General features: G+C 32.4%; 1 long non-coding RNA gene across 3 annotated transcripts; it reads left to right on the forward strand.

Moving 5' to 3' along the window:
• The first annotated feature begins 1,063 nt into the window (after nucleotides 1–1,063).
• Nucleotides 1,064–23,118, forward strand: LOC129760239 (uncharacterized). 3 transcript variants are annotated; one of them, XR_008740313.1, is made up of 8 exons: nucleotides 1,064–1,313; nucleotides 2,261–2,451; nucleotides 2,510–2,639; nucleotides 3,061–3,301; nucleotides 9,231–9,541; nucleotides 9,598–9,819; nucleotides 16,674–16,992; nucleotides 22,524–23,118. It is a non-coding gene; the product is annotated as an uncharacterized LOC129760239 (long non-coding RNA). The 3 variants fall into 3 exon arrangements; XR_008740320.1 differs by having other exon boundaries at nucleotides 1,064–2,451; nucleotides 16,678–16,992; XR_008740311.1 differs by having other exon boundaries at nucleotides 1,064–2,451; nucleotides 22,524–23,116.
• Nucleotides 23,119–23,974: the final 856 nt, after the last annotated feature.

Here is a 23,974-nt window from a genome sequence, read left to right on the forward strand (position 1 = left end):
ATCTCAAAAATTACAATAAAAAATTTCAACACTATTGTTTTTTTTAATTTTCAGGAAATCTCTGCTGTCAAGGAAGAGGCCACACGACGACTGAAAGAGAGGCTACTTCTCCGCGAAGAACACTACATCGGCGCTGTACTTTGTCCGAACATTCGATCATTGGTCAGATGTGAACCCCAAGAGAGGCAACATGCACATTCCTTGGTCCTTTCAAGGATGGAAGATATCCGTCGCTCTGAAGGTAAGACCAACTAAAATAATTATTCATATTCATAATCCTATACCGATAATTCCACATCCAAGGAAGTTCATTATTGGAGTAGAGTCTGGTTTGTGGGTGCAGCTAAATATTTCACAAAGTCTTAAAATTTCTACCTTAGAATTTACCTCGCCGCAGTGCAATTGAAATATTATAGTCTACTAAATCACAAAACGTACCTCCTATTTTTGCATTCTTTTCAGAGCCGGAGCCGGAGCCGGAGCCGGAGTCGGAGCCGGAGTCGGAGCCGGTGCCAGAGTCGGAGTCGGAGCCTAACTCTCCCACTTCTAAAAGAAGTCGGTTTGGGCTGTGGGATGAATGTAGTAGCAGTAGTGTTTATCTTGCGCCTGAGGAAGAGCTGAAACTGTACCTGGAAACCCGTCAAAGGATTGACGACGCACCCGAAACACTGTTGGCTTGGTGGAAGCAACATGCCTGCCTTTTTCCGACACTGGCCTCCCTAGCAAAACGTATCCTCACAATACCCGCTTCGAGCTTTAACAGCGAGCACAACTTCAGCCGAGCGGGTGTTATATTGAGTGATAGGAGGAGCCGAGTCTGTCCAGAAACTGTTGATCGGTCCCTCGTAATCCACAACTTCTTCTTGGTACGAACTTTTGCAGTCCGTGTAGTTTTCATTATTCATTTACTTTTTTTTTTTGCAGAGCCAGCCTGGCAGCCAAGAAGAGGCAGACCTTTTTAAGGAGGATTGATCGATTGGTTGACTACTGGACTGATTTGGGTAGTGGCGCTGTTTTCCCTTGTAACATAGTTTATGTTACAAAAATGGCTGGCGAATGGTAGATAATGTGCAACTCGAGACCCCATACACCCAACCTTCGGGTAGTGGTCATATCACCTCTTATCTTACAACTCCGATTCTCAACCTCCCCGTGGTGCTGGCTGGGGTGCGAAAAACCTTAGCGAAGATCGGGTTCCCAACCCCGGTGGATGCTTTGGTCGCATGCTAACTGAGATAGGGGGCTCCTTACGCGTAGGCTTACCAGAATGAAATACAGCAAAGTAGGACTTTCGATGGGAAAAAGAAGGACGGGTGAGTACAAATTTGGAAAAATAACTGGTACTCCACATAAATATCATAGGAACATTTTATAACATTTTTGTAATCTTATTTTCATCACAAATTCTGGAATATTTTGACGTCCTGATCTCGAATATTATATTTAAAGCATCTTTTCCAAATTTTCAAACAATCAAAGCTTACCTCCGAGGGGTGATGACTGGAACACTTGAAAAAAATAAAAGCGACAGACAAACAATTTCCTACAAGAAGAGCAACAAATGCGGTTAGAATTTGGTACATTTTCGGTTCGACTTCCATCGACTTTTTTTTTGTAAAGCAAGGGCAAAACGAAAAAATGCGACAACTTCCATTTATTTTTTCCCGTTCTGGTGTAAACTAATAGTTCGCTGATAATATGTTGCAAATTAGTATTTTTCCAATAGTTTTGATATCTAACCGTTTACTCTTAAGAGCAAGTTCACTGGTGTTGGGAAAAAGTGGTAGAAATTTTGACATTATGAAAATTTTACCATGCAAAAACGTTTTCAAGATCTTGCGGCGATGTATTTTTTTACAACACTGTTTCTATTTCAGCCGTATGTGATAAAATATTGCTATTTTTGCATCACAGCATGCGAAAATCCAACACGTGTTGTATAAAAACTAGAAGGCCACAGATCTTGAAAATGTTTTTGTATGGCAAAATTTTCAAAATGTGCCGTAAGCCCGTAAGTGTCAAAATGTCTACCACTTTTTCCCAACACCAGTGAACTTGCTCTAAGGAATAAATAAACCGTAATCCTAGACAAAATATTCGAACAGTTAAATCGAAGCCACCATTTGTGTTTTTATTTATTAGCAATAAAATCGCTAAGATCACTCATATTTTCTTTTTTCATTGTTCTTTTTTGTATTCCCTTTACGGTTGGATTGGCCATCAATTGGATCGTCGGAACTGAGCGCTGTCTGCTCAAAAGACCGATGACTAGATTAAGACTGAGATGACTAGCGGCAGCTTTTCGGATTCCAGTTCCAGTAATAGGAGCTCCAGCGGAAGTTAATCTGGGGTTTCAGTAGCGGTTTGTGCCGTTTTTCCAGTCCGGGAAGTGTCAACATCTTCAACGTCATAATCACGTTCACGTCTCTGTCACCATCATAAAATAACCAGGTAAAATTTATATTTATTTAATTGAATGTACTGTTGTGAATAATATCATTTTATTTAGGATTGCCAGGAAGGAAAGAAACGAGCTTGGTGGAGTCATTCGAAGGCTGCAGCTCTGAGCCCTAATCTGACCGGAAGAAGGTGTTGCGGTGGACTACAAATGTTATGGAATTTCCCGCTGCGAATGATAGGTATTCCCTCAAATTCTATTTTTTTCCTAGTGATTTGAATCGGAAGAGAAAGATGTTTAATCTACACCATTCTGCCTTCACTCTTCCTTCTATGAAATAACGGACCCTTTTTGCCCTTTATTTCTTGAATTACCTGATCAGGCTTCAGAGGTCTTGAATAGTTTTGATTTAGCCTTTTGTATTCATTTTAAATATTTTCTACGACCCAAGTATAAACAAGACAACACGTTGCTACGCCAATTGGATATTTCGCAAACATCATTTGATATTTAATACGGATGAGAAAACTTCGAAAAGATCGCTGGTCAGCTTCGTTTGCAACAAAATATGCACAATATTTTGGAATGTGCATAAAAATTTATTTATTCATTGAAAATGATTTAAAGCATTATTTTTGTGTTTTTCTTTATTTTTTCTACAGCAACGTATCAATGCTAACGGGGCCAAAACATTCATGAAGTTGATACCGATCCAAAAAGTGGTGCTGATGGTCAGTCCAAGTCACTGGGATTTGGAGAGAATATCTCAGTTTCTCAGCGCCGTTTTCCCCCTTCCTGGGAATTGAGTTTCATACAACCTATTGTAGGAATGCCAGGACACCTCCCTCCCATCCCCAGCTAAACAGCTGAAACCTGAAGTTTTCTGCAATTAGGAATTTCAATGTAAGTAAATTTTACTAATAAGCATGCTTGATATTTATTTCGCTTTAGATTTTGAGTCGTCGGTACGGAACTAGGAACAAGTACAAATGTTATATCAAAGCCATGGGCCTTAAGATTTTTTCCAAAGAAAACTTTTAGATCGAGAAAAATAATTTACCGTAGCTACGTGAAATTACCTGGGTTAAAAAAAATAGTGTCAACATACATGTGAGAAAATTTGCTCGACTCTGGCGTTATTTAGTCCTATATCACTCTATGGCCAAGATATTAGACTGAAACGATTTAGGGTAGTTTCTTAATTTCTCAAACCCTGGGGTCTTCAAAACTTCGTTTTGGTTCATTACTCATCCATGATTTTCTGCAGATTTTTGAAGAAACGTTTACACATGAGTAAATTTAAACTTTTAGGTTGGTACGGGAAAATTAATTATTTTGTACTGGAACATCAACATCAGTTTTGTTTCTTCTGTGAAACCGAGCCAGTAAATGGTATTTGTGCCAATTTATAAATTCTCTAAAGAAAATTTTCCGCTGAACAATTTTGTTGAGATCTGTATTTTTGTATCTTATTAGGCATAAAAGCTATTAGCTGTCGAACAGGGGTATGTCTTTTGGCATTGAAAAACTATAAATTCAATTGACATCACAGCTGAGGCCACAGCGAAGGTTTTATGCAAAGAAGTCATGCAATACCGCTCTAGGCACCCAGCAGTGATGTCAATTGAATCTATTGACATGCCCCTTTTAAACAATTAATAACTTTTAAGCCTAATAAAATACGAATTAAGGGTTTTGGACAAAGTTGTTCAGCGGGAAATTCCCTTAAGAGAATTTATAAAGTTTCACAGAAACCATTTACAGGCTTTGCTTCACAGAAGAAAAAAAATGAAATTGATTTTTCAGTACAAAATTTACAGTATTGCCATACAGACATGAAAGTTCAAGTTCACTCATGTAATCGTTAAGGTGGAAAGGGGATACTTGATCCCCTTTTCTTATATTCATCATATCTTTTTGGGAAAATTTTGCAACTCGCCGTATTTTGTATTTTCTTTTACAGCGTGTAATTTCGAATTTATATGGTCCAAAAGTTAGAACAATACATGAACTTGTTGATAAGCTAAAAGCATTTTGGTGAGGCTTAAAAAGTTGTGATATTTATTAAATTACAGGAGACTTTGATCCTTTACTAAAGGAGACTTGATCCTTGAAGCAGGGTGCCCTGAGCCTAGGCAAAAATCTAGTATAATCCGAAGATTAAAGATCCGTTAACTTTTTGTTTGCCATATTAGTTCTCATTTTATAGTTTGTAAGTATCAGATAAAGAGAATTCCGAAGGTTTTTCTACTACCCTAGAGTCATCGCATACTTAAAGGCGCACTTTTTTGGTTTTTAGATAAATACAGTATTTTATTCTTTTTTAACAGATAATTACTGGATAAATTTTATTTGTTGGACATTTATTAGTGATTTCATAATAACCAATGATCACGATCCATCCAGAGAGAGAAAATTTCATTTTTTACTCTAGGGATCAGTTAAACCCAAAGCATTCATTTTGGAAAACTTCTTCTTAGAAAAACTTAGAGTTTCCTAAAGCTTCGAAAATAAGGCATTATGGGATTCAAGTCATACTCTAACGATTGACATTTTAGAACAAAAATTTTTATTATATTTTTTCATGTGAAACGTTTGAAAGTAATAAAAAAATCTTAAAAACACATTTTGTTAAATTTTTCAAACAAAGAGCGATAAGTTGAAAAATAAAATTTTTAAAATTTCTTGAGATAACAACATTATTGTTTCTATTTGGAACTTTTTTCTTGAACATTTGTTATCTGTAAGACATTCCTGTTTCGAGATATAGCGATGGAATCAAGTTTGCCCAGGGATCAAGTATACTCACTTTCCCATACTGAAAATTCTGCAAAAAAAATCGGTTTTGAACCAAAACGAAGCTTTTCAGACCCCAGGATTTGAGAAATTCGAAAATGACCCCATATTGACTCAGTCTACTAAAACATTCAATTCTACGACACTATATAACGTTCACGAATTGAAACTAATTTTAAATGATCAATTAAGATCTGCAACACAATAAACCTTTTGTATTGAAACTCAAATTTCAAATTGAGAAGTGTATCGAAACAAATTCACTCTTCACTTTATAACTTAACACTTTGACAACAAAATCATTTAAAGTAACAAATTTTATGCTGACATGAAATATTCTTCAAGAAACCAATTACAGCCTCAATTTTATTTTGTGACTTTTGCTCAACTCCTCGTTCAAAATTTTTTGATAAATAACACAAGTCCACAAAATTCACATTTTCTAAGGTAATTTAAAGGATTTATAAAAAAATATTCGATTAACTTTGGTGCCCTGCAACTTTTGAAAATAATAAAAAATTGTAAATTTATTTTTCGGCATATCGGTGAAAAGTAGTTTTGAAATTGATAAAGATGGATAGAGAAGTGAGAAGAAAATTTACAGATGTTGAAAAGAGCGAAAGAGCATTTTTGCGAGGAAACTTATTAACGTACACCATACTTTACCCTGCAACATTTCATTATTTAGGAGAAGTAGTACCGGGATAGAGGTGGCACTACCTTAACCTATACAATGAAATCTGGTTGGTCCGAAGTCTACATGTGGTGGACACGTATACTCCGGACGGGCAAAATATGGCGTACGTTAAGCTCCAGAAAGCTTCCCTATTGCGCGCAATGGTTCTATCGATGCGCTAGCCGTGTTGATATTTCGTTATCACGGCATGAATGCACTGTATGAGTGCTAATCATTAGGGTCAACGGTCCAATTTGGCTAAGCCCGAATTATTTTGAACCATTGATTTGATTTGATTTTTAAAGCCTATTATTATGATTTTTAAGATAAGTTAACCACCGTTAATTAATTTTGTAAATTTATTTTTCGGCATATCGGTGAAAAGTAGTTATGAAATTGATAAAGATGGATAGAGAAGTGAGAAGAAAATTTACAGATGTTGAAAAGAGCGAAAGAGCATTTTTGCGAGGAAACTTATTAACGTACACCATACTTTACCCTGCAACATTTCATTATTTAGGAGAAGTAGTACCGGGATAGAGGTGGCACTACCTTAACCTATACAATGAAATCTGGTTGGTCCGAAGTCTAAATGTGGTGAGCACGTGTACTCCGTCCGGAGGTTTGAGGTTTGAGGTCAGGTTTGAGATATTTTACATTAAAAATAAGGTATTCACTTCCATTTCCAACTTTCAAAAATAAGTCTTAGAAGTTGCCATTTTTTTCTTCAAGAAGTGTTGAATTTGGTTTCAATTTTTTTCTATTTACTTAAATGTGATAGAAGTATGCTTATTCGTTTTAACCACAAGTATTAAAAAGTAAGAAATTTAGTTTGCGGTTCAAATCAGATTTACTTTTTGCTCTTGTGAACTCGATTAAAATTATGGATTTCAGTTTTCAACTTTGTTTTCAGTTGAATTTTATCTTGAAAATAAAGAACAAGTTCTTTGGCGGCAAATAAATTATCAATAAAAATTCATTTCATTACTAGAAGCCTGTGAAATTCATTAAAAAAAATTAATGTTTCTCAAAAATTTTAATTTAATTTTATATTCGTGTTTTTTTAATTGGTTTGTGTTCCAAACTGACTCTGATTGAATATTAAATTTAAGTTTTAAATTCAGAATCAAAATTATGAAACTTCGATCGCTTTTAATTTGAATCCTAAGTGAAATTTTCACATTTAAATTTTAATCTTGGTTAATAAACTGAAGTTCCAGGGTTGCTAGCGAACCGGGGAAACCGGGAATACCGGGAAAAAACTTTGGAATTTCATTTCGTCACCGGGAAACCGGGAAAAACCGGGAATTTCGGCACCTCACCGGGAAAATTTTCATGCTTGAGATTTTTTCACGGTATTACAAAAATTATTTCAAAATTATTTCGGAATTTATGAACAGTTTTGACAGTCTTGATAGATTTATCTCATAAACGTTTATTTTCGTTCATTAGTAAACAAACGAAGTTTGAATCGCTTTTCAACAAATCGCGGGACAATATGAGATATCTATTTTTTTTCGCTCTCCGCAAGTGTGCTATACTTACAAGCATAACTCCTATGTTATAAATTTAATAATTAAACTATTATCGACAAAACTAACTACAGTCGGACCTGGATAAGTGAGAGTCCGAAAGGACTGACTATTTTTTTTTTATTTATATGTCTTATGTAAAAATTGTATCCAAAACAAGGTCCTATCGAAATCTCAGGTCTTACAGCTCTACTAAAGTTATTCATTGTTTTGTATTGAAAAAAGCTGAAAAGTGTTACATTATAGTTTCAACATCAATTGACCTCGATTTTTTGCGACACTATTGAAATTGTGGAGCAAAACAACGAATAGATGCCAATTTCGTTGGATTCGTTTTAATAAATCATGAAAACCTGTCAATACCATACAAAAAGATTACGTGTTAAAAGACGACAAAGTATTTGTCATGATTTCTAATCGGCTGACAATTTTTGGAACACAATCGTTAGAAATTCAAGGCCCTTAACAATAAATGGTTTTATTCACCAGGACTTTATATTAAAAAACGAATATAATAAATGGGATAATCATCATTAATAACCGGGAAAAATCCGGGGAAAAAGCGGGAGAAACTTTGGAATTTTTAAACGAAAAATTGCTAGCAACCCTGAACTTCGAGCTGAATCTGAATTTTTAATTCTGATTTCGAATCTTAGAATTGCCTATTGAACCTGAGTTCGAAATCTGTATTCCAAATTTGAAATCGATTCTTGAATCTAAGTTCCAGATAAAAATTTATTCTTATTATGAGCCAAAAGGCTGAATTTGGATCAGAATGTCTACAAGGAATCTCTTATTTGAGTTTTGAAATTTTGGCTTTCAATGTAAATTCTTTCTTCAGTTATTCATTCGAAATTCAACTTGCGAACCTAATTGAAAATTGCGAATGATGAAACTGTTACAGATTTTCCATCTTGGATCACCATAATGAAACAAATTTAGAACCAAAAAATCCGGAATTATTCTAACCCAAGCTTTCCAGATATGTTTGCACAAGTCAAGCCAATTCAGGACTATCTCTGCAATATCTGCTAATATCAACATTTCAAAATAAAAACCATAAAAAACACTTGACGTTTCTATATCGAAATCCATCAGTCAATTCAAAATCATAATTTAAGCTTTCAAAAAATAATTCAAATTTATTTTGATATTAGTTTTCTCAAAAAATTTTGACGCAAATACATTATTTTAATGACTCCTTTAAAATTTTTGTTGATTCTGCAAAAACTCGAGTAAAATCAAGGAAATTTACAAGCTTTGCCTTATCTTATTGAAATTCGATTTCTATCAACAAGTAAGATTTTTTTTTAAAAACTGTAGTAGAAGTGTTGACCATGGATACGATTTGGAGATTTTGATTTTAGTTCTAGGTCTAGATTGGTTCTCTTGAATAATTTTTGTCGTTCATCAGAATTTGATTAAGAATTTGTAATTTTGAGTTTAGACAAGAACATTTTGCTTGGCATTTTTGGATCCGCATTAAAGGAGGGGAGAGGTTTAACTCCCAAAACTTCCCTCGTTCCTACGGCCATGTTTCTGTTTACGTGAAGCGTGCTTTGATTCTTAAATCCAACGATTTAAAGTCTAGTTAATATTTAAATTTAATTAGCATTCGTATTTGGTGTTTCGAAAGATTTGAAGTGTTTTTCTGGTTTATATTGGGTCTTTTCAGTAAAACTTTTTTTTCGTGTTCGTGTGATGGTAATGAGTATGTTGTGGTTTTTTGGTATTGTTATTATTTTTAACTGAATTTGAATTTCGAAACTAAGAACAATTTGTCTTTCCTGTGATCATCCAACGAATTGCGAATTGTCCAATTAATCAGGGACCCGGATGGACAAATCCAACAACCAAGATAATTGTAATCGAGTACTCAATGTTGAACAACTGCAAATCATTCCGTTGGTTCAACAATCAACAGCGAACCCTGTTTGACTTCTACCACAACTTGCACGAATTCTGTTCCGTTCCTGAGGAAAGCAGCTGCTCACATAAGAAGGAATTGACGTGACCTAGCGAGGAACATAAGTTGAAACAAATCCGGTGGCCAAATCAGATTTTACAGAGTCTCGGTAGGATGGCAAAAGATCGCAATGTGTCTTTCTGCCTAATCTAACATCAAACCAGAAAACCTTTGTAAGGAATAAAGAAAAGTAGTTTTAGTTCAAAATATTAATTTTTCTTTTTTACAGATTATGGAAATGTTAATGATTCCAAAACCGCGTGCGATTTCTCTACAGAACGTCCACCCGTGGTTTAGTGATGACCTAAAGTATTAGGGAGATACATCAGTAATATCAGACTGGCTCTTACTCTGGTCTACCATGGGATAGGAAAATATCTTACTAATGGATGGACGTCTCCCAGAAACATATCTATGACAAAAAAAACCGTCTCAGAAAATACAACTGAAGGTTAGTATCAAGAATTTGGAATCATTCATATTATTGATTAAGCTTCGGTAGGATTTTCATTCTTTGAAAAGCGTGCGTTCATTTTAAAATGTACCTACTTTTAAAGAAAAGAGGAATGCTTATTATGCCCCGGGTGCTCGTTATGCCTTTATCTCCCCGACTTTAATCACGAGAATGGCAAATGTAATTGCTTAAATCAAACCAAGGTTAATTCTTAATAATGCATATCGTAATTGACGGTGTTTTTTTGCCTTCACGGAGCAAAAAGTATAGTTTGACCAACAATATTTCGCCTATAACCAATCAAATTGATGATTGACTCTCGACCAACTATATTCAACTAGAGATGGTTGGGAGTCGGGATTCGACTAGACCGAACTGAACGCCATTGAAAAAAAAATAGTTATCTATTGCAGCGGATGCAAAACATGTTAAACTTATTTTTTTTAAATTTAGTTTAAAAAATCAATGTTGCAGGCAGGGGAAATAGCAAAAATGCTTTGAGCCAAAGCGCACCTTGAAAGGAAAAATAAAATGCACGTTTTGCTCAAGAAAATCTGTTTTTACGGAATAATTTGCAGTTTGTTCGGTTTTCTGATTCAAAACTATTCTTCGGTTTGGTGGGGAATGAAAACTGATTATTTTAATGACGAAAATAAATTTTCGTTCAGCCAAACTGAACTGAATCCTTTGAATTTTAATATGAATTTTTTCTAATGGATTGATAGGATTTTTAACTTTTAATGATAAATGAAGTTTATTTTTATTGCTTACCATCATTCAGAACACATCCGATAAGTTAAAATCTAAAATATTTCTCATTTAGAAAGTAGGCTTTGGACGAAAAAGGAAATTTTCCAAGCATCAGTAGTAGACTGCCCCAAATTTGTATGGGAAATTCAAAACCTGTGAAATGTTATGCGCTGCAGGCTAAAATTGATCCTGGGCCTAGTACAAGATCTCATGCCAAATTTGGGCCAGATCGGACCACGGGAAGGGGTCGCTCAACGAACCTGAAGTTTGTATGGGATTTTGAGACATTTTGTTCGGGAGAAACATGAAAAACCAGTTTTTCATCAATAACTTTGGTTCCCGTCGGCCGATTTCTTTCAAAAACGGGTTTTCTTAAAGCCTAAACTATGAAAAACATTTCATCTGAAGACTGCATATCGATAAGAGTTAAGACAAAAAAGTTATTAGGCTTCCAAAATGGGCTAACTTTTTTAAGGATTCATCACTGTAAATGAGTCGGGGCGGTCGAACTTATTGACGCCTCATTAGCAGTGATGAATACCACCGTAAAAAAAGTTAGCCCATTCAGGGAATACACTGAACCCGAAAATGAAGTACAAATTATTTTATCAACAATAAAATATCATTAATGATTTATTTCATTATTGAAATCCTGCGAAAAATTAAAGATTTTCCAGGGAACGCAATTTTGAAAAAGAGTTTAGATCTTATTTTATAACACTGATTTTTAACCTGTTTCGTGTTTTGTTTTGAGAAATTTTGAATTTTAATTCCGAATCTGAATTCTGCATTTCGAACATGAATACCAATTTTGAATTCTTATCCGACTGAAAATTCCGAATGATGAAGCTCTGATATTTCATTTCTGGATCACCATTGGAACTTTTTAAAGTTTCAATTCGATTAAGAGAAAAATTTCAAATCCAAATTTCAAAAATCGTTTGTTATTTTAAATATTTTTTTAATATTCCGGAATTATGAGTTTTTGATGAGATTCGGATCAGGATTTTGTCACAATGATGAACCAAACTGAAAATCAAGAACTATAAACTGGATTCAGATTCCACAATCCGGTCACAAGCAACAAATTGAGATTTATGAAAAAAAAAAATGGTACCAGACCATCGGAAATTATTCAAACCTGAGCTCACTAGATATTTTTCCGCACTTATACGGGCAGGGAAAATCTGGAAAATTTTATCTAAAAACCTTGCAAAATCCGGGCATTCGATTTCAAAGTTATCAACCCAAAATCTGGACAATATCCAGGAAAATTTAGAAACTCTCCAAATAAAATCAAGAAGAAAAAACTCGAAAAGCAGTTTGTTTTCATCGAAACACATCAGCAAGTTTATTTGAATTGTTTTGGTCGCAAAATACAAAATTGTTATCACGAAGTTTAAATTTTTCAGGCTACCTTATTGAAAATTCGATATTAGAGACTCCGGACTGTACCCAAAATTCATGCACGACTTATTTTGTAAACAACTTTTGATAGTGTTTTTTTAGAGTACAGTCTATAAGTTTCTATCAACAAGTGAGAAATTTTATGAAAATCTATAGTAGAATTGTGAACCTGGGATAAGATTTCGATGTTTTGGCCTTAGTTCTGAGTCGAGATTGTTACTCTTGATTAACTTTAGCCGTTCTTCGAGATTTTATTAGGAATTTAAAATTTTGAGTTTAGAGAAGAACATTTTGTGAACTTTGGACTCAATTCTCTCGAAATCAAGTTCATGGCATTCAGTTAAGTCTAGTCGAGCCCCGACCAGATATTTGTATGATTGGTATTATAAATTCATCTTAAAATATGATAGGTTCAAATACAATTGTAAGATTGAGACAGTAATAAAATTGATAAACTCAACTATTATATAGGGGAGAATGAGGATACTTGATCCCTGGGGATACTTGATTCCTTAGCTATATCTCGAAACTGGAATGTTTTACAAAGATCAAATGTTCTAGAAAAATGTGCCAAAATGACCAATATAACAATGCTTATAGTTTAAAAAATTTTAACAAAATAATTGTTTGAGTAATTGAACTTTGTTTGAAAAATTTCACAAAATGTAACTTGAAGATCTTTTTTCAATCACTTTAAAATGTTCCTTACATGGGAAAATTATGAAAAAAATATTTTTTCCAATGTATCAATTATTCGAGCGTAAAATGAACTTCATATTACCATATTATTAAAGCAATGGAAAACTCTCATGTTTTTTCAGAAAAAGTTTTCTAAAATGTTGATTATGGGTACATATGATCCCCTAGAGTTGGGTACAATTGATCCCCCTTCCAAACGGCATATTCTTCTTCTGAATTGATCGTTATGATTGCTGATTACGAAATTACAAATATTTATCCAAAAACTAATATTTATCAAACAATTGTCTGAAGAAAAGAGCAAAAATAATTAATTTTCTCTTAATTATAAAAAATAGCGCCTTTAAGTATGCAATGATATTAGCGTTGAGACAAAGTTATAGAATTTTCTTCTTATGTCTGCTATACATTGTGAAATGAGAACAAACATGACCAAAATAGTCAATTAACATTCTATCTTGGGGTTTTGTTTGATTTTTATACAAGGATTAGGGCTTCCTGAATAAAAGATCAAGTCTCCTTCAATAGGGGATCAAGTCTCCCCTAACTTCAGAAAAATCGCATTTTTTTTACTCCCACGAAAATGCTTCTAGTTCATCAACGGGTTCAAGTATTGTTCTAGATTTTGGAGCATAGAAACTTGAAGTTACAAGCTGTCAGAAAATGTCAAAGACAACGAGTTGCTATTTTTTCCAAAAAGATATGATGAAAATAAGAAAAGGGGATCAAGTATCCCCACTCTCCCCTACTGTTTAATGTGAGCATCCAACCTTGTGAATTGTAGATTCAACTATAGTGCTATGGCTGATTTATAATTTAAAATTATGATTGAATGAATCGTATTTAAATGATATATTTTATGCGTTAGTTTTTTCGTATTTTTCCAGCATCAATCTTTATTTTTGTTTTGGTTTTAAACATATTTTGTTTATTTGTTGTTAGCTGAAAGCACATAAAAGCCAATGGTAGAAAAGAATTATACGATTTTGTAAACAATTCAATTGATTTTGGAATTCATCTTTCCGATGAAACACCATTTCATGCCACCCAAAACGGGGATGTCCAATGATTCCGCCAGCGGCATCGTTTCCTACGTTTGGAATTGAGCTGCTGCCGCATCTGGCTGGAATTGACCGAAACGGAGGAAAAATTTTGTCGCAAGTTTATTGAAACAAGCAAACGTTCGCTATTCAATTAAACCTCTACTTATTATTCACCTCCTGTTTTTACCATGTGTAAACACCAGCTGCCTGCAGCAGACACACTAACTACTTTTATGTAAAACACAGGGCCGGATTAAGCCATCGGGGGGCCCGGGGCGTTTTTTTTGTTTTCAAATGCTATCCCAGAGAATACCAAACATTTTGAACGTGTAAAAGAACTGGAGATGTGTTCAATATATTTTCTTCAAATAGCTATGTATTTTTCGTTCTAGAAATTTGTTTCTGGTATCTTCAAACAAAAATTGTTCATTTAACAAGTGCAAACATTGCGTAAGAGTTTAGAAAAGATGAAGGTCTGATTGGAGCTTCCAAATGCCAAATTTTATTCTAAATTTTTTAAATACTCTTATCACCAACTAAAATTCTCTGATTTAGAATAATGACCGAATAGATATTTTAAATGTTTTTCATTTCATCTTTGAACGTCGAGGAATTTTCACCTTATGACAAATGGGAAGTATAATGAAGATTTAAAACATAGAACTCAAAATTTAAAAAAAAATGAACAAAATAATTAAATTCAAAATTTATAGAGATACAGATATAAGAGTTGAAGGATTCAAAACTTCAAATTAGGTTATTTTCACAACCACAATTCAGTGTCTCATATCTAAATCATAATTTGAAATCCAGTTTTGAGAAACGAAATATATATTCAATATAAAAAATGAAGATTTGAAATTACAAATACATATCCAATTTTATATCTTTAAAACACAAAAAGCGTTTTCATGAGATGTTTATGAATATGATTCTCATCAGATAAAAAAAATGTTATCAAATTGTTTTTCTAAATTTGACAAAAGTTTCATTCGATGGCCCCAAAGCCAAAAGAGTAAAAGTGAAAAAAAAAAACAGAATAGAGATTAAATGTTTAAAATACAGAATCAGTTATCATTGAAAAAAATCAGATAAGAAATCCAAATGAGTTTAGTACCTTAAACAAAGATTGTAAGTTCTCAAAATTCAAACCATAAAACTGAACTTCAATAACTGAAGAAACAACACAAGACTTGAAAATTTCAATGAATTGAATCTGGAAAAACATAAGATGGAAAATCAAAAAAAAATATTCATGTTAAGAGAATCACTCAATGATATTAGCAACTCAACTATGAGATCGATTTATTGATAATTTGAGAATGATCATTTAAAAATGATTCAGGTAGGATATTAACTTCATTAGATGGGAAAATGTTGGTTAAATCAGTTGAAAATGTTTAAATACGAATTTTAAACCTAAGACAGAAACTGGAATGGAAATTCAATATAGAAACTCAGTACTGTTGATGGGTGCAATTTACGCAACTACAGTTTTTTTTTATAGATTCTGTTTTCAAAAATAGGGAGGAAATAAGAATTTATCAACCAACGGTTAAATCAATAAAAATGATTGATAAGTGAAAAGTTTTAATAATACCCGGTATTAACCCGGATATTTCCCGGGTTTAATTCTGAGATGTTTTTCATGAAGCTTCTCTGTACTCTCTTAGCACTGTGGGCCAGTTTTGACAAAATAAGCTGCTATTTTAGAGAAGTAACCAATACTTGAAAAGTTTACGTAAAAATAAACATTATAATTCTGCAAGACGTTTGTATGGAATGAAAATGATGAGATCCTGACAATATAACCTGACTGACATGTTTCGGTAAAAAAAAATGAAAAATTGAGGTATTTTTCCTCATATTGTTTTTCTAATTCGGCTCACATTTTTTTCCCAGATTTTGAAAATTTTGAATTTCAATATCAAGATTTTGATGTTCTCATGCGGAAGAAATTTTTCATTGTTTACCCTAAGGGCCCCCCTTAATTTATGTGAGAGGATAACTATCCTAGATATTAATTGATATAGATATTAATTTAGTTGTTATATTTCAAGTTTTCATTCCGATTTTCTAATTTTGATAACTTTTCATTTATTTGTAGAAATTAAGGTTATGGTTTAGGTATGATTTAAGTCATGTTAAAACATTTTTTCCCTCGGGGGGCCCCCTTGAGCCGGGGGGCCCGGGGCAATTGCCCCTTTTGCCCCCCCTTTAATCCGGCCTTGGTAAAACACGTAGTGATTGGATTTGTATGTCTTTATTCAAGTATCACACAATCGATCATGAAAGTATAGTTGAATTTAATTTATTTTTGGTTTGATACCTTAAATCAATGAAAAATTTGAAGGTGAATTTATGATATTTACAGTTGCATCAATTATATGACTACAGTTGAATATATCATATTTATAGTAAAATGTTAGAGATGAACCAGAAATGTGTAGTTGAATCTATTATATTTATAGTTGAATGCCTTAGATTCAACTACAATTGTAGTTGAATCTATCTTATTAGCAATTAAATCAATTATACCACAACAGTTGAAGCTTTTATATTCATAGTAAATTGCGTAAGGTCAATCATCAGTTGAGTCTATTACATTTACAGTTGGATGCGAAAAAATTACCTTCACTTTGATGATTCGTATGGCCAGCTGAAATACCTAGAACAACAGTCATCCTTTTCCTCCATGTTGTTTCAAATTTATAGTGAATTCAATGGTTGCTGCCTGTTATGTCACTTAATTAGAAAAAAAAACATTACATTTGTTCAAATCTGAATATTTAGAGTGCATTTTACGTACAAACATTAATTATTATTATTGAATTTGATTCATTGAATTGACCCCTGAATTGAATTTCATTTAAACGATGATTGAATCGAATTTTAGGTTATAAATTACCAATTTTATTCTTGTTCTCAAGATTTTTTATATTATTTTTTCAGGTAGGCATGACTTTCCATCCATCTTCGAGCTTGAAAACCATACTGACGTTGCAATTCTCTTGGTTAAGGGAAATAGTTGCGGCAAATAGATGATTTCACCGAATAAATCGTTGGAACTATTGGGGACGGAAAAACTGACTACCAAGCAATGCCGAAAAAATCTTTGTAACCTAATCAAATCACTATAGGTTGGTTTTTTACATCGATTTGAACTAGTCGAGTAACCCCAGAAGCAACAAAAGTTGGAAAGTGATAGCAAAGCAGTGCAGAACCCGAATCCATGTTAGCACAAGAAGTACGTCGACGGACTCTTATTAAGGTTCGTAAATTCACTTTTTTTAGACGAAATGATCGATTTTACGTTCCTATAACAAAAAAATTAATGATTACTATCAACTATCAATCAAGCCAAATGGAGATTTATGGAAAAGCTTTCATGTTTCAGAAAGTCAAAAGTGATTTGAGACATCTTTCTATGTTTTTGAACCATCGGTACATAATAAGGTTTTTGATCGTAATATTTTTACTCTTCGAATTAGTAGAGTTACCAATATTTACTAAAATATATGTTCGGAGTTTGCTATGAAATCTCCAGTGGCCAGTAGACTAGTTCACTTTTCGGCTTTTTTCGCTGATCGCAACGCCACTTACAGAGTTTGATCCTCATTCATTTTCAAGTACTCTGGCCGAATTTGAGCTCATTTGAGTAAGTTTCCAGCGTGCGCTAGGAGTTTTATTGAAAAAAGTCCATTTTTCTGGAAAATTTTCGTAGATGTGTTCTAGCAAGCTATTGTTGATATAAAATGATAATTTTATAGTGCTCGGTGATTGGTATGACAAGCATTCGTATGGACCTGTTTTAGATAATTGACTAAATCAAACCGAAAAAATTTAAAAATTCATAAACTACCAACTTTTACAGAAAATTTTCTTACAAGTTGAGAGCTTAAAATCAGTAGTAAATAGAAAAAAAATATTTTCGATATAAACTTTTCATAAAAAGATAGCCTTATTTATAACCTTTAATTTGATGTATAACACTTAATGATCGCAAGAGTGCTAGCAAAGTTATTCAAATATCTATGCAACAAATTTGTTTTAATAAAATATTTTTCATTCAAGTTTGCTCCACACCAACTTGTGCACAAGAAAGGATATTTTTTTCAATCAAGTACCCCATGACGGGGCCAGGAGTTAAAAAAAGCGCGCGCTTTTATCAAGTTGTAAGCAAGTCCTCTTGATGCCACGTTTTGCAGGTTGCATGATGCTAAAACTTGAATGGAGACAACATTATGATTCAAAGAATGTGATGTGAATGTTTAAATATCTTTGCTTGTACTGTTGCGATAATTAAGTGTTATACATCAAATTAAAGGTTATAAATAAGGCTATCTTTTTATGGAAAGTTTATATCGAAAATATTTTTTTTCTATTTACTACTGATTTTAAGCTTATAACTTGTAAGTAAATTTTCTGTAAAAGTTGGTAGTTTATGAATTTTTAAATTTTTTCGGTTTGATTTAGTCAATTATCTAAAACAGGTCCATACGAATGCTTGTCATACCAATCACCGAGCACTATAAAATTATCATTTTATATTAACAACAGCTTGCTAGAACACATCTACGAAAATTTTCCAGAAAAATGGACTTTTTTCAATAAAACTTCTAGCGCACGCTGGAAACTTACTCAAATGAGCTCAAATTCGGCCAGAGTTCTTAAAAATGAATGAGGATCAAACCCTGTAAGTGGCGTTGTGATCAGCGAAAAAAGCCGAAAAGTGAACTAGTCTAGTGGCCAGGCTTCCTATGAAACAAAACGTAAATTTATTCGGTTTTGAATAAAATGATTGGAATTTGTTACTTGAAAATTTCTGCAGATAAAATCTCAAAAATACTTTGATAATCTCGCGTAATGGGATGAATCTACCATTGGGATGAAAAACCCGAAAAAAAAATTTCGAGTACCTAGCTTTAATTTGATTCAAAATGAGATATCGCTGGATGGTTATTTACAGCCCAGACACCAATTAAAACCCGAAATCACAATTTATTGTGTATTTTTTTTTTAAATGGGATGTTTTCCGCAACAATCTCACGTCTTCTTTGTTTTGGCATCAAAGTTCTACCATTTCACTGAAAAAACATTAGGGGAAAATGAGGATACTTGATTCCTTTGCTATATCTCGAAACAGGAATGCCTTACAAATATCGAATGTTCTAGAAAAATGTGCTAAAAAGAACAAAACAACAATGCTGTTATCTCAACAAATTATTTTTCGAGTTATTGAACTTTGTTTGAAAATTTTGATGTGATGATCCTTTTCTATCACTTTGAAATTTTTATCACATGAAAAAATTATAACAAAAATATTTATTCCAATACTTCAATCATTAGAGTATAATATGAATTTCATAATGTCATATTTTAAAAGCACTTGTTAACTCTCAATTTTTTTTTAGAAGAAGTTTTCTAAAATGTATATTATGGGTATAACTGATCCCTAGAGCCGAAAATGATACATTTTTCAATGAATTGTTCCTGATCATTGGTTATCATAAAATTACTAACATCTGTTCAATAGTTGACAACAGCCTTGAGACTTATCTAACTACCAAGAAAACCGTTAATAAATAAAGAAAATTACTTATCTTCATCCAAGCCCGTGCGACTGGGGGGGGTTTTAGGGGTTTAACCCCCCCCCCTCCCATAAAGATTTTTTCCAAGTAAAATATTCGAAGAAGTTAAGAGAAATCACTTCATCTTAAAAGGTGTTAAATAAATGTTAACAGAAAGTCAGAAATTTTTCTCGCCTCCAGCGGAAATTTGTCTTGAATCATCCTTGGCTTGAGACATTTTATTTTACGACATTACATACATATATGCCGTTCACGAATTGGAACTAATTTTCAATAGTAAATTTCAATTTGCATTTCAATCAACCTTTAGCATGGAAACTCTAAACCTGACATACAAAAACCCAACCTCGTCTTTAGAATGGGTTTTTATTCCAGAAGTGTAACCAAACAAATTCAGAATTTGAAACATTTTATCTTCAAAATTAATTCTCCGAATACTAATTTTATGCATCAACAAGTTGGAAACCATGTATCATGACTCAGGATGGTCATCAGAATTAGCAAATTAAAATCTTTAACCTAGTAAATTATTATCTACTTTTTTACTTCAAATTTTAATTTACAATAACATGTGCTGATATGAAATATTCTTTAACAACCCAATTTCGGTCTCAATTTGATTTTGTGTTTTTTGCTCTTCTAAGTGTTCAACATCACATTCAAAAACGTTTTGATAAATTACACCAGGCCTCAAAATAAACATCCTTTGAGGTGCAAAGAATTTAAAAGCTTATTTTCGTTCAATTGAGGTGCCTTGGATCTAAAGATGCAGTTTTACTATTTATTTAAAAATAATTTTATAAATTTCTGCATTTTGACAAAACTTTAAACAAAAACACGAGATCTAAAAATCAAGGTTTAAATCAATATTCAACTTTCCTCAAGACTTCAAGTAATTTTGAATTCTGCGAAAAAGTTATATAGATTTTCAATTTGTGTACCTTTCATCATTTTTATTGAAGTTGAATTGAAATTTGAATATTTTTAAAGCAAAAATCTAATCGTTTTGCAGGTTTGAACATTTTTTTATAAACTGTAGAGTTTAACTTTTTTAGATTATGCATCATCATCTTTGAAATATTATTCCTTAATTCAATTAAATGAGTACAGTAAACAAATTCAAAATTTCTGCAGCCGTAGATGTCTTACTTCATCAGTTATCAATGATTGATTTCGCTTAAAACTGATGCATTTTAAAGCTTATAAACTCCATATCACCAAAACGCAACGTGATGGACAAAATTTGAAAAAAGCTTTGAGTTCAGAACGCTTAAATCTACCAAATCAATCATTCAATCAAAGGCATCAAAATGCTGTTCCTTAAAGTTGTCAATTAAATTCTGGACGAATTTTATGAAAAAAAAATCCTTCTAAAATTTTGATAAATTAATCTTTTTCTTCTTCATATTTTGATTTAATTTTCAAATAAATTTAATGAATTCTAAAAAAAACTATTTAAGTTTTACGAAATAGTTTTCTAAGTTTCTCTTTGTTTTTCAAATCCGAATTTTCGTGTCCTAAAACATAATCTACAGCTTTTGAAACTAAATTTTTAATAAGAAAAACATAGTTTCCATCTCCTGTCCTTTTCAGGACCCAGTATTGCAATTGATTGCGAAAAAAATTCAGACCTTCAAATTTTAAACTTCGATTGAAAATTTTAAAAAACTTATCTTATTTTCATTATATTAAACAATGTTTTTTAATCGATCATGAATTTCAATCAATTTGATTCGAAGTACTAACTTTAAAGTAAAATTTAAATGCGCAATTTTAACTTAATTTGTATTACTTGGAATTCATTATTTTTATTTTATCAGTTTCTTATTGATCATTTCCAAATCTGTAATTTGTTAGTATAACTGAACATGTTGTATTTTAAAGATATGAAAAAAGTTATTATTTTGAACTTCAGAACTTTTTTGCCTTTTGTTTGAATTACTAAATGAATTTTAATATAGAAAAGGGTTTTATCGTTGGCCTTGATCAAAATTAAATATTTTCTTCTTTTCATCAAATAAAATTCAATTACCTACTCTTGAAGTTCCAAATGTATTTTTCCTACTCAAGATTCACATTGCTAATCGGGATAATTTTTTATCCCAAATTCAAGATACCTACTACAGTGGATTTCTAAATCAAAACTCCCATTAAAAATGAAGAAATGTTGTTTATTTGTCTGGGATGTTAACTGTTAAAAATGAAGAAAAGAAATGTGAAATAAGATGAATAATAAAAAACAATCATTATTATTTTTTCACAATTTTTTATCATGGGTAATTTTTAACGTGATCTGACACACCCCCCGCCCCCCATGGACGAGTCCTTCGTACGGGCTTGTCTTCATCCAATCTTTATCGAATTATCTGTTAAAATGATTAAAAATACTGAATTTATCTAAAATATAATTGGTAATTGGAAAATTGGTATGCAAACAAAAGTGTTTGTTCTTAATGACTAGTCACGCACAATTTCTTTGTTTTTTATTTAATGCTTTAAATGTGTAAGTTATAAGTAGTATTTAGTAGAATTACTTTAAAAAATAATGTTTTATCGCTGAAAGTAACCAATTGCTTGAGCCTGTTAGCCAGGAATCATCATTTTGTCAGCCAATGCACTTCGATGAAAATTGAACTATATTGACGGAAATAATTTCACAAAATGCATGCTTTCAAGATACAAAATATAGTTTTTACTACTACTTACAAGGACAATACTAAAAAGAACCATTTCGTCTTGTGAGATAGTTTTTCCTTAAGAAAACTTTATCCGTACTGGAAAAAGACGAGTGGGTGGTATTTTAAGGGCGCGTTTAGTAATTTTGAAAGTATGTGTATACAATATTCGTATTCCACTAATTTTTTTATTGAAAGTAGAATAATTAAATCTGTAATCGTTTTATTTTATTGCGCAAGTTTAAAGTTGAAAAACCGCTTAACTGGGCGGATGATGGCGACTTGACTTCAGTTACCGTCAAACCGTACAAACCTTATATATTTGGCGGGTATCTCTTGAATTCATTTTGAATTCTAGTGATTCTGTGAATAAAATTACAAAACCACCATTTGTCAGTTTTCATTAATTAAAACATTGAATATCAAATTTTGAGAAAATTTCTACTAGAAGTTGTTCGAACAATTTCGGTGCAAATTTTTAATTGATTGAAAAAAAAACTATTTAGATACTTATCTTTCAAATTTTATTTTTACAGGTTGACAGAAGGAGCAAAAATTCCAAATCTGGCATCACCCGTGGCTTCCTGATGGAAGAAAACAGATGCGGCCAAGGAGTCAATCCACCGAAAAATCTTCGGCACAAGCAATTCATTGAGTGTAATTTCGAGATAATTGCTGGACGATGCTGAGTGAAAATAGTCGAAAATATTGTTTTGACTAAGATGAAAATATTTTAGCAATAATATGGCAGGCTGGGCATTCAGAATCAGGAATATTTGAAGCACTATTAAATAGGATTTGGACTATCGTTTTTCGTAAACGCCAAAAACAAAGAAACGTTAATAACTGAGTTACGATGTTTTGAGAGATGCTTCTCTGTTAAAGGAATAATATGGGTATCGGATGGCGAAAAATTCCCATAAAAAACTATCAAAATCTATACATTTTCACAAGTTAACTTGGAAAAAAAAACAGTGATGCTGAGCAACTCGGTCGAGACAGATTCAGACTGAAGGACATAGATTCAGAATTTCTTACTAAGTCCTTATTACCAAGCAAATAATTTGAGTCCAAAGGATAGGTTTTAATTATTGCTGGGTTGATACCTACAAATAAGTTACAAAATTGTACAGTTAAAGATTGTATTCGTGAATTATGTGCAAATAAAAATAAACATTGAAAAAATTAAATTCTAGATGTTTTTGGAGGAGAACTTAAAAACTAAAAAAAAAATGGCAATCATGCAAATGTCCAGATCCAGAAATGGTTTGAAAATCCATTTGGTGTCGGCCCGAAAACGAGTTGTTTTGGCATAAAAAATGCTCGATCCGTACGATTCCAATAATATGATTTATTTATTCTAATAGATCTTGCGAACCAATAGCTTTTGTTTGTGGGAAACCGCTCATTCCGAGGATAGTTTGTTCTATAAAAATCCAGGAAAATCGACAATTTGTATCATTCAGAATCGATAAAAATTCAAATTCAAGTATAAACAATAAGAAGAAAAGATGAGAACCTTTTTATATGTTGTCTCTTTTTACATTACATTGGTTCAATAAATCAATATATCTTGAAAAGTACCAAATGAATAATCGATTCAGTGTTACAAACGGCCAAATCCCCCCCCCCCCCCTTATTTTTTTGATGGCAAATTAAAATAAATTTTAAAGAAATATTTCTTATTTGTTAACCATTTTTAAGTTCTTTTGAATTAAAAGTTTTATGTCTTACAAAGAAAATTTTGAAATTACATATCCCAAATTGAGCTCAGAATCCCGAAAAAAAAACGCTTCTTAATGCCAGACAATGTATTTTAAAGTTTTTATCCCAATGCTGAAATGTAAAAAAACTATTTCTAAATATAGATTCCAGATCAATAATTCGAATATTTCGATATGAGCCAAGAATTGAAATTTGTTTCAGAGTCCTCCATCATCAATCTAGTTTTTATTTTATATTTGATAACTTGCGTTTCAATCTAGAT

This window comes from Uranotaenia lowii, chromosome 1, assembly GCF_029784155.1.
Source record: "Uranotaenia lowii strain MFRU-FL chromosome 1, ASM2978415v1, whole genome shotgun sequence".
NCBI classification, from domain to species: domain Eukaryota; kingdom Metazoa; phylum Arthropoda; class Insecta; order Diptera; family Culicidae; genus Uranotaenia; species Uranotaenia lowii.